A 12,221-nucleotide genomic window follows, 5' to 3' on the forward strand; every position below is an offset into this window, starting at 1 on the left:
CCTGTGACTCCCGGGGTGCTGCTCCAGACAAGGGGAAACCCCACGGTGCACCCTTGAGTCACAGGCATCTTGAAATGCTGCACTGCCCCAGGCCTGGAAGGAGATGAGGGACGTGCCATCCGGCGTTGATATCTTCCTAAAAATGAATGGTGAGGCTACAGTCCAATTTTTCTCGTCGAGATATTTCAAACAGCGGGACCTTTTTAGACCAAAAAAGAAATGAGATGAAATGGGAGTTCGCACTCCAACTGAATACTAAATAAAATCTGATAAATAAAATAAAATCTTAATTTGATGACATTTCCCTCCACCCAAAAAAAAATTTTTTTTGAACAGTAAACGGTTGAACATAGAGTACACAAATCTTAAGTCCACAGTCCAGTGAATTTTGCTAAAAGTAACTGGTATCCAGATAAAATTAGGGAAAATTTATATTAGTCCAGAAATTTAGAGCACCTTTCCACTTGTTAAAAAATCTGAAAGATGCAATGGAATTGGGCCACTTGCGTGAAGGGGTTTTAAAATGAGCCATTAAGGAGATGGGCTTTAAGCACCTCTCCACTGGGTAGAACCAGGAACCTTTTTTTTTTTTATTATTCATGAGAGACACACACAGAGAGAGACACAGAGAGAGAGAGAGAGGCAGAGACACAGGCAAAGGAAGAAGCAGCCTCCTCACAAGGAACAGGATGTGGGACTGGATCCTGACTAAGCCAGAGGCAGGCGCTCAGCCGCTGAGCCACTCAGGCCTCCGGAACCAGGAAATTTTCGGTTGCGTCAAACCCCAAATATTATGAGAACTGATTCCCAAAACCTGTAAATTGCCATAGGAAGAGACTTTGCTTAGTGATAGTCTTAGCAATCAATTATTAGTCAAAATTAGCTTTCTGCCATCAACACCAATCAAAAGTTCTTATTATAGGACATTTGGGGATTAATGCACCATAACCTGGATCCCAAGGTCTTGAGTTCAAGCCCTGCATTGGACTCTGAACTCTTTGCAGAGTAGAGCCTAAAAAATTCTCACTAAGCAACTAAAATATTTAAGTAAATTTAAGTAACTATTAGCGTTGCTAATCAAATATGTGTATGCCAAAAGGCAATTATTTGATCCCAAATAAATACTCTTGCTTAATTATTGCTTCCTGACGATTTTAGGTTGACATGCTTGCTCTCAGAAGCAGGACCTGGGGTGATTTCAGCATGGCAGGGCCAGTGTCTTCCGGAATCCGGTGTAGTAATAATCACAAGAGACTTGTGCTCACTGACTGTATATGGAAAGCCTTCTATTTGCACTGAGCCCTCTTAGATACGGACTTCCCTCCTTTGGTTGAGGTCGTTGCCTTTCTTCCTTCCTTTCTCTCTTTCTTTTTGAATATTCATGGGATTTATTTCTCATTCATTTTAAACATTTATTTATTTTTAGTTTAAATTTAATCAATTAACATATAATGTATTGTTAGTTTCAGAAGTAGAAGTCAGTGATTTGTCAATCTTATAAAATACCCAGTGCTGGGATGCCTGGGTGGCTCAGTGGTTGAGCGTCTGCCTTTGGCTCTGGTCATGGTCCTGGGGTCCTAGAATCGAGGCCCTCATCTGGCTCCCTGCAGGAACTCTGCTTCTCTCTCTGCCTATGTCTCTCTCTTTCTGTGTCTCTCATAAATAAATAAACAAACAAACAAAACACAATCTTTTAAAAAATATCCAGTGTTCATTACAACACATGCCCTCCTTAATGTCCATCTTCCAGGTCCCCTTTCCCGCCACCACCTCCTCTCAAGCAACCCTGCTTATTTCCTATGGTTTAGAGTCTCTTATGGCTTGTCTCCCTTGCTGGTTTTGTCTTTTTTTATTTTTCCCTCTCTTCCTCTATGACCCTGTTTTGTTTAAATTCCACATGTGAGTGAGATCATATAATTGTTTTTCTCTGATTAACTTATTTTGCTCAGCATAATACCCCCTAGTTCCATCCACGTCATTGCAAATGGCAAGATTTCTTTTTTTGATGGTTGAGTAATATTCCATTGCATGTGTATACCATGTCTTCTTTATCCATTCATCTGTCGATGGACATCTGGACTCTTTTCATAGTTTGGCTACTGTGGAAATTGCTGCTATAAATGTTGGGGTGCAGGTGCTCCTTTGGATCACTACATTTGTATAATTGGGGTAAATCCCTAGTAGTGCTAGGTCATAGGATAGCTCTATTTTCAACTTTTTGAGAAACCTCCATACTGTTCCTCACTATCTACTTGAGAGTGGCTGTACCAGCTTGCATTCCCACCAACAGTGTATGAGGGTTCCCATTTCTCTGCATCCTTACCAACATCTGTCATTTCCTGACTTGTTACTTTTAGCCATTCTGACTGGTGTGAGATGGTATCTCAGTGTGGTTTTCATTTGTATTTCCCTGATGACAAATGATGTGGAGCATTTTTTCATCTGTCTTTTTGCCATTTGCATATCTTCTTTAGACAAATGTCTGTCCATGGCTTCTACCCATTTCTTGATTGGATTATTTGTTGGGTGTTGAGTTTGATAAATTCTTTAGAGATTTTGGATACTAGCCCTTTATCTGATAAGTCATTTGCAAATATCTTCTTCCATTCTGACAGTTGTCTTGGTTTTGTCGACTGTTTCCGTTGCTGTGCAAAAGCTTTTTATCTTGATGAAGTCTCAATATTCATTTTTGTCCTTGTTTCCCTTTCCTCTGAAGATGTATCTAGAAAGAAGTTGCTGTGGCTGAGGTCACAGAGGTTGCTGCCTGTGTTCTCCTCTAGGATTTTGATGGATTCCTGTCTCACATTTAGGTCTTTTATCCATTTTGAGTCTATTTTTGTGTATGGTGTGAAGAAATGATCCAGTTTCATTCTTCTGTATGTGGCTATCCAATTTTTCCAACACTATTTGTTGAAAAGACTTTTTTTTTTCTGTTGGATATTCTTTCCTGCTTTGTCAGAGACTAGTTGACCATAGAGTTGAAGGTCCATTTCTGGGTTCTCTATTCTGTTCCATTGATTTAGATGTCTGTTTTTGTTCTGGTATCATACTGTCTTGATGATTTTGCTTTGTAATAGAGCTTGAAGTCCATAATTGTGATGCCACCAGCTTTGGTTTTCTTTTTCAACATTCTGTTGGCTATTTGGGGTCTTTTCTGGTTCTACACAAATTTTAGGATTGTTTGTTTCAGCTCGGTGAAAAAAAGTTGATGGTATTTGGATAGGGATTTCCTTGAATGTATAGATTGCTATAGGTAGCATAGACATTTTAACAACATTTATTCTTTCAATCCATGAGCATGGAATGTTGTTTTTCCATTTCTTTGTGTCTTCCTCAATTTCTTTCATGAGTGTTCCATAGTTTTCTGAGTATAGATCCTTTGCCTCTTTGGTTAGGTTTATTCCTTGATATCTTATGGGTTTTGGTGACCTTGTAAATGGGATCGACTCCTTGATATTTCTTTATTCTGTCTCATTGTTAGTGTATAGAAATGCAACTGATTTCTGTGCATTGATTTTATATCCTGCCACTTTGCTGAGTTCCTGTATGAGCAGCAATTTTGGGGTGGAGTCTTTTGGGTTTTCCATAGAGTATCAAGTCATCTGCAAAGAGTGAGAGTTTGACTACTTCTTTGCCAATCTGGATGCCTTTTATTTCTTTTTGTTGTGTGATTGCTAAGACTAGGACTTCTAGTACTATGTTGAAAACAGTGGTGAGAGTGGACATCCCTGTTTTGTTCCTGACCTTAGAGGGAGAGCTCTCAGTTTTTCCCTATTGAGAATAATATTCACTGTGGGCTTTTCATATATGGCTTTTAAGATTTGAGGTATGTTCCCTCTATCCCTACACTGTGAAAAGTTTTAGTAAAGAAAGGATACTGAACTTTGTAAAATGCTTTTTCTGCATCTATTGAGAGGATCATACAGTTCTTGTCCTTTCCCTTATTAATGTAGTGTATCACATTGATTTGCAGATGTTGAACCACCCTGGCAACCAAGGAATAAATCCCACTTGGTCGAGGTGAATAATCCTTTTAATGTACTGTTGGATCCTATTGACTAGTATCTTGGTGAGAATTTTGGCATCCATGTTCATCAGAATATTGATCTATCATTCTCCTTTCAGGTTTTTGTCTGGTTTTGGGATCAAGGTAATGCTGCCCTCATAGAAAGGGTTTGGAAGTTTCCTTCCATTTCTATTTTTTGAAACAACTTCAGAAGAATAGATATTGATTTTTCTTTATTTTTTGTATGTTTGTTTATTTGTTTTGATTCTTCTTTAAATGCTTGGTAGAATTTCCCTGGGAAGCCATCTGGCCCTGGACTCTTGTTTGTTGGGAGCTTTTTTATGACTGCTTCCATTTCCTTGATGGTTATGGGTTTGTTCAGGTTTTCTATTTCTTCTTGTCTCAGTTTTGGTTGTTTATATTTCTCTAGGAATGCAACCATTTCTTCCAGATTGTCTAATTTGTTGGTGTATAGTTTGTATAGTTGTTCATAATATGTTCTTAGAATTGTTTGTATTTCTTCAATGTTATTTGTGATCTCTCCTCTTTCATTCATGATTTTATTTATTTGGGTCCTTTCTCTTTTCTTTTTGATAAGTCTGGCTCGAGGTTTATTCATCTTAGATTCTTTCAAAGAACCAGCTCCTACTTTCATTGGTCTGTTCTACTGTTCTTTTGTTTTCTATTTCAATGATTTCTGCTCTAATCTTTATTATTTCTCTTCTCCTGCTGGGTTTAGGCTTTATTTGCTGTTTTTTCTCCAGCTCCTTTAGGTATAAGGTTAGGTTGTGTATTTGAGACCTTTCTTGTTTGAGAAAGGCTCCTTTGCTATATGCATGCCTCTTAGGACCACCTTTGCTGCATCTCAAAAGTTTTAAACAGTTGCATTTTCATTTTCATTTTCATTTGTTTCCAAGAATTTTTAAAAATCTTCTTTAATTTTCTGGTTGACCTATTCATTCTTTAGTAGGATGCTCTTTAGCTTCCACGTCTTTCAATTTCTTCCCAAATTTCCTCTTGTGATTGAGTTCAAGTTTCAAAGCATTGTGGTCTGAAAATATGCAGGGAATGATCCCAGTCTTTTGGGATCTGATTTGTGACCCTGTGTGTGATCTATTCTGGAGAGTATTCCATGTGCACTCAAGAAGGATGTGTGTTCTGTTGCTGTGGGATGGAGTGCTCTGAATATATCTATGAAGTTCATCTGGTCTAGTGTGTCATTCAAAGCCCTTGTTTCCTTGTTGATCTTCTGCTTAGATAATCTATCCATTGTGTGAGTAGGGTATTTTTTTTTTTTATGTGTGAGTAGGGTATTAAAGTCCCCTACTATTTTTGTATTATTATCAATGTGTTTCTTTAATTTTGTTATTAATTGTTTTATATAATTGGCTGCTCCCAAGTTAGGGGCATAAATATTTATAATTGTTAGATCTTCTTATTGAGTAGACTCTTTAATTATGATATAGTGTCCCTCTTCATCCTTATCCCTTACTACAGTCTTTTTTTTTTTTCTTTTCTATTTTATTTATTTACGCATGAGAGACACAGAGAGAGTCAGAGACACAGGCAAAGGGAGAAGCAGGCTCCATGCAAGGAGCCCGACATGGGACTCAATCCCGGGTCTCCAGGATCACACCCTGGGCTGAAGGCGGTGCTAAACCTCTGAGCCACCTGGGCTGCCCCCTTACTACAGTCTTTGATTTAAAATCTAATTAGCCTGATATAAGGATTGTTATCCCCACTTTCTAGTGATGTCCATTAGCATGATAAATGGTTTTCTACCCCCTCACTTTCAATATGGTTGTGTTTTCAGGTCTAAAGTGAGTCATTTGCAGATAGCATATGGATGCATCTTGCTTTTTTATCCAATCTGATACCCTATGTCTTTTGATTGGGGCCTTTTTTTAAAGATTTTATTTATTTATTCATGAGAGAGAGAGAGAGAGAGAGGGAGAGGCAGAGACACAGGCAGAAGGAGAAGCAGACTCCATGCAGGGAGCCTGATGCGGGGACTCGATCCCGGGACCCCAGGGTTCTTGCCCTGGGCTGAAAGCAGGCACTAAACTGCTGAGCCACCCAGGGATCTCTTGATTGGGGCCTTTAACCCATTTAAATTCTGAATAACTGCTGAAAGATATGAATTTAGTGCCATTGTATTACGTGTAAAATCACTGTTTCTTTATATTGTCTCTGATCCTTTCTGGTCCATGTTACTTTTGGGCTCTCTCTTCACGTAAAGGACCCCTTATAATATTTCTTGCTGGGCTGGTGTAGTGATCACAAATTCTTTAGTTTCAGTTTGTCCTGGAAGCTTTTTTATCTCTCCTATTTGAATGACAGACTTTCTGGATAAAATATTCTTGGCTGCATATTTTTCTCATGTAGCACCCTAAATATATCATGCCAGTCCTTTCTGGCCTGCCAGGCCTCTGTGGCTAGGTCTGCTGCCAGTCTATGTTTCTACCCTTGTAGGTTATGAGCCTCTTGTCCTGAGCTGCTTTCAGGATTTTCTGCTTGTCTCTGACAGCAGGATTACATCTCTGAGATTTGCAAGCTTCACTGTTATATGTTGAGGTGTTGACCTTGTTTTACTGATTTTGAGGAGTGTTCTCTGTGCCTCCTGGACTTGAATGCCTGTTTCCTTCCCCAGATTAGGAAAGTTCTCTGCTATAATTTGCTCCAGTATACCTTCTGCCATCCCCTTTTCCTCTTCTGGGATCCCAATTATTCCACTATTGTTTCACTTTATGGTATCACTTATCTCTTGAATTCTCTGCTGGTGATCCGCTTATTGTTTATCTCTTTTTCTCAGCTTCTTTATTCTGCATCATTTTATCTTCTATATCACTAATTCTCTCTTCTGACCCATTTATCCTCGCAGTGAGAGCCTCCATTTTTGATTGCATGTCATTAATAGCCTTTTTTATTTCAACTTGATTAGATTTTAGTTCTTTTATTTCCTCCAAGAAGGGATTGTCTAGTGTCTTCTATGCTTTTATCAAGCCCAGCTAATATCATTGTTTTTCTTTTTTAATATTTGATTGGTTGATTGATTGATTGATGATTGATTTATCTGGTGGGGGAGAGAGTGAGAGTTGAGAAAGAGCCCAAGAGTAGGAGAGAGAGAAGCAGACTCCTATGGGTGGTGGGGGCGGGGAGGGGCTCGATTCCAGGACGCTGGGATTATGGCCTGAGCCAAAGGCAGACTCTTAACTGATTGAGGCACCCAGATGCACCCAGGCCCAGCTAGTATCTTTATAATTGTTGTTCTGAACTCTAGTTCTGACCCCTTACTTATATCCATTCTGATCAGGTCCCTGAAAGTCAGTATTGACTCTTGTTCTCTTTTTTGAGGTTAGTTTTTCTGTTTTGTCATTCTTGCAGAAAGTGGTTGGTTTTTTATTTGTAGAGTTGCAGCCATTCTTTTCTTAGATCTCCGGTTGAGTTCTCTGGTGTTCAGAATTATGTAATAGCTATCTAGCTCAATTCCTAGGACCAGACAAAATATAAGTTTCCTACTTCTCTGCCATCTTGGATTCCTCTGAGGTCACGGCCTTTCTTAGGGATCAGGTGGGTGACTGCTCAGAGAGGGACGCTCATTATGCCTCTGGAGGAGTTTTTTTTTTTTTTTTAAGATTTTATTTATTTATTCATGAGAGACACAGAGAGAGGCAGAAACACAGACAGAGGGAGAAGCAGGCTCCCTGCAGGGAGCCCGATGTGGGACTCGATCCCCAGACTCTGGGATCACACCCTGAGCTAAAGGCAGACTCTGAACCACTGAGCCACCCAGGTGTCCCTATATTTTACAAATTTTCTGGGATCCCTGGGTGGTGCAGTGGTTTGGCGCCTGCCTTTGGCCCAGGGCGTGATCCTGGAGACCCCGGATTGAATCCCACGTCAGGCTCCCAGGGCATGGAGCCTGCTTCTCCCTCTGCCTGTGTCTCTGCCTCTCTCTCTCTCTGTGACTATCATAAATAAATAAAAATTAAAAAAATTTTAAAAAAAACAAATTTTCTATAGTAAAAAAACATACATTGTTTTTTATAAAAGTTTTTTTTTTCAGATTTTATTTATTCATGAGAGACACAGAGAAAGAGACAGAAACATGGGCAGAGGGAGAAGCAGGCTCCCTGCAGGGAGCCTGATGCAGGACTTGATCCGAGGACCCCAGGATTACAACAGAAGCCAAAGGCAGTCGCTCAACCACTGAGCCACCCAGATGCCCCAAAAAGATAAGTTTTAAAATGAAAAAAATACAATAAGAGAACTTCCCCCATTTTTAAAAACTATTTGTAAGGCTGGGATTCTGGTGATGGCTTCTTTGATATTTATACCATCTGCCATCCGTCCAGAACTTGTTCTATTTTTCAAATCTTTATTCTGCTTACTCAACTTAGAGCAACCCTCTTCAACAATATGAGAATCCTGTTGCCCCTGCCTGTTCTGTCATTCCTAGTCTAACAGAACAATGTCAAGATGAATCTATAAAAATGATTGAATTTCATACTGTAAAACTAAAACTTAATATTCTTTCATCTGCTAAAAGGATAAAGTTTTCCTGTACTATTGGTCTGCAACCTGAGAGGAGATTTAAAAAGGAAAGCAAAGATTTTGTGTTTTATCAAAATAATTTTCTGTGCTTTATCAGGGCTTTATGGGTTTTTCTCAACTATGTAGCGTCTTGGTATTTGTCTTTAAAATATTTTATTGTCACTGTGGTCAAATACATAATTATTAAGTATTGATCATAATCTGAATTCATAGCCAAGTGTCTAAAAACCTTTTGATATTTTTTACAAACTTGCATCCGTCTTGGCCATTATCAAGGTTTCTGGACACTCAAAATTTGACTCAGGAAAAAAAATTAGACTCAGGAGAAGCAAAGACAAATTTTTGGTTGATCAAGCAGCAAGGACCACTGCCTTAAAATCTAGCAAAACCAAGACCCTCATAGGCAATATTAATTAACTCCTGAAGGAAAATCTAAAACTCCTTTTCAAGGATGGTCATTCTAGGGCATCCCATGAAGAAAAATCATATTGGGCTGATAACAGTTGTAGGTTCAGGCCACAGACTAATTTATGATATGGCCCAAACAAGAAACCTGTCTTTCCACAGTCTGTGAAAAGACACCTGATGGAAATGACTCATCAGCTGACCCACTGTGCAGCTGATAAACATAGAAATCTCATGAAACAATACGGCAGAAGATATATTTATAGGGCTGCACAATTGATAGGTACACTGTCTTTTTTTTTTTAACCAATAACTTGGTATTTTCTTTGTAACACTTTTCATAATAATTTTATTGGGGGAAGCTCTTTTATCTATTTTTCTATGAAGTAATATGACAGTATGTGTAACACGTGTCCTTCTTGTGGACCTCTTTGCATGAAATGAAGAATTCTGCACCATCCTGAGATCATCTTATATTTGGTATTTTAATTTGGAGAACACTCTTCAGATTCTTTGGGGAATTAATCATGAAGTACTGTTGGATTGAGGTATTTGGGCTCTTATTTGTCCTAGTAAGTATGCTAATGCTTGTTGCTATATTACACACAGTAAGACTCCTTAGTTGGTGGTAAAACTCTGTAATATTGAAAAAGTCACTGCTTTCATAGGTTATTTGCTGTATGGACTGAATCTCTTACTTGTTAATTCCTCTATTTTGCCTGAAACTCATATACTAGCAAAATATCTGTTTTTATCTAAGTTCTTCTAACAATGGCCTGTTATTAGGAATAAATTTTAATTCCTGGGTTAACATATTATTTTTTATTGTGACCCTCATTGCTAATGGTGAAGCCTTATTATACCTTCTTGCTCTACCCTGCAAAAAACTCTCTGGCTCTACAAACCTGACTATTGATTTGTGCCAGAACAAACCATACTCATGAGATACCTGAATTAATAGCTTGGCCTCTGTCCCTAGAGGGTTGGAAATTTTTTTTTTCTGGTAAAAACATATAGTACAACTTTCTTTTCTTTGGCTAATAACTTCTTTCCTATAAAAACCTTTCATTTTGTACAATTCCTTGGAGCATCTTGTTTGCTACATGGGATACTGCCCCATTCATGATGGCTTAATAAAGCCAATTAGATCTTCACATTTTGGGATGCCTGGCTTAGTAGTTGAGTGTCTGCCTTCAGCTCGGAGTGTGATCCCGGGACCCCGGACCCAGTCCCATATCGGGCTCCCTATGGGGAGCCTACTTTCCCCTCTGCCTATGTCTCTGCCTCTCTCTCTCTGTCTCTCATGAATGAATAAATAAAATCTTTTTTAAAAAATTCAAATTTAGCCAGTTAAATTTTGTTTTTTACCACAATCAGTCCTCACCCCATCCCCATTGAAGCAATCGCCATTCTGATTTATATACTCACAGACTGATTTTGCCTTTTCTGGAAATTCTCATAAACGAATATACTTTCTGTGTATATATTTTTTCACACAACATAATATTTTTGAAATGCATCCATTTTGTCATGTGTATCACTAGACCGTTTTGGTATTATCGATGAGTGTTATTCCAATGTGTGAATACACTATAGTTGATGGACAATTGGGCTATTTTTGGTTTTGGATATTGTGAATAAGGCTGCTATGAATATTTTTTTTTTGTAATCACATGAGGGTTTATGCTATGAATATTCTTGTAGGAATCTTTCTGTGCACTTTTATGTTCACTTTGTTTAAGTATAAACCTAGTGGTAGAATTGCTGGGTTATGGGATATTTGTATATTTTTAAAGAGATTTATTTATTTATTTATTTATTTATTTATTTATTTATTAGGGAGAGAATGTGGTGGGGAAGAGTAGAGGGAGAATGGAGGGAGAATCCTAGGCACACTCCATGCCCAGGACAGAACCAATATGGAGCTCGACATGGGGCTTGATCTCACCACCCTGAGATCACCACCTGGAGATCACAACGTGAACCGAAACCAAGTCAGTTGCTTAACTGATTGTGCCACTCAGGCACCTATGGATATTTTTATTTTTGACTTTATTAGGATCTATCAGTTTCCCAGAATGGTTGAACTATTTTACTCTCTCACCACCAACACCCAACAATATCTTATCACCACTGAGATAAAGTTGCTAACGCATTTTTGTCAGCATGAGTGTTCTGTCTCTTAAATTTTACCCATTTTGATAGGTATGTAATGATTTATCATGGTATTTTAATTCATTCATTCATTCATTCATTAATCGTGGTTATTTATTTATTTATTTATTTATGCCCCTTGGCCATAAAGAAATCTTTTGTGAAGATATTTAAAGTGTTTTGTTCATGACAATGACTTTTACAATTGGACTGACCTTTTCTTTTTTTTTTTTGTTACTCTTTGTATTAGAATAGATTTAGATTTATAGAAGAGTTGAGAAGGTAGTACAGAAGATTCCTATGTACCCTGCATTCTGTTTCCCCTACAATTAGCATCTTACATTAGAAGAGTACATTTGTCATAATTGAATGAATACATTATTATTAACTGAAGTTCATATTTTATTCAGATTTCCTTAGTTTTTACATAATGACCTTTTCCTATTCCAGGATTCCACCTAGAAGATCCCATTATATTCTCCCTACAGTCCTCTTGACTGTCACAGTTTCTCAGATTTCCTGTTATTGATGACTTGGAAAATTCTCAGGAGTACAAGTCGGGTACTTTGTAGAATGTCCCTCAACTGGGATTTGTCAGATGTTTTTCTCATGATCTGACTGGGGTTATGGGTTTGGGGAGGTAAAGTACTATTCTTATCACTTGGTATTATGGGTACTGTTAAAAAGAAAACCACAGGCCCCAAATGGCATCATTTAGGTTAAAGCCCCAGGTAAGTAAACTGAAACTTACTACCTAATATAACTGCAGTTTTAACCCAGCAATGTAGCCTTTAACCAGTCAACATGGAATTTCTTGGTCAATACTAGGAACTTTACTGGTAGACCCCCTTCTCTCACCTTAGGAGGGCAACCTTGCCTAAATAATACATTCTTTGCTGATTTTTTTTTTTTTCTTTGCTGATTCTTCTTCTTTTTTTAAAAATATTTTATTTATTTATTCATGAGAGACAGAGAGAGAGAGAGGCAGAGACAGGGGCAGAGGGAGAAACAGGCTCCATGCTGGGAGCCCGACGTGGAACTCCATCTGGGGTCTCCAGGATCATGCCCTTGGCTAAAGGCGGCGCTAAACCGCGGTGCCACC

This window comes from Vulpes vulpes, chromosome 8, assembly GCF_048418805.1.
Source record: "Vulpes vulpes isolate BD-2025 chromosome 8, VulVul3, whole genome shotgun sequence".
Classification (NCBI taxonomy): domain Eukaryota; kingdom Metazoa; phylum Chordata; class Mammalia; order Carnivora; family Canidae; genus Vulpes; species Vulpes vulpes.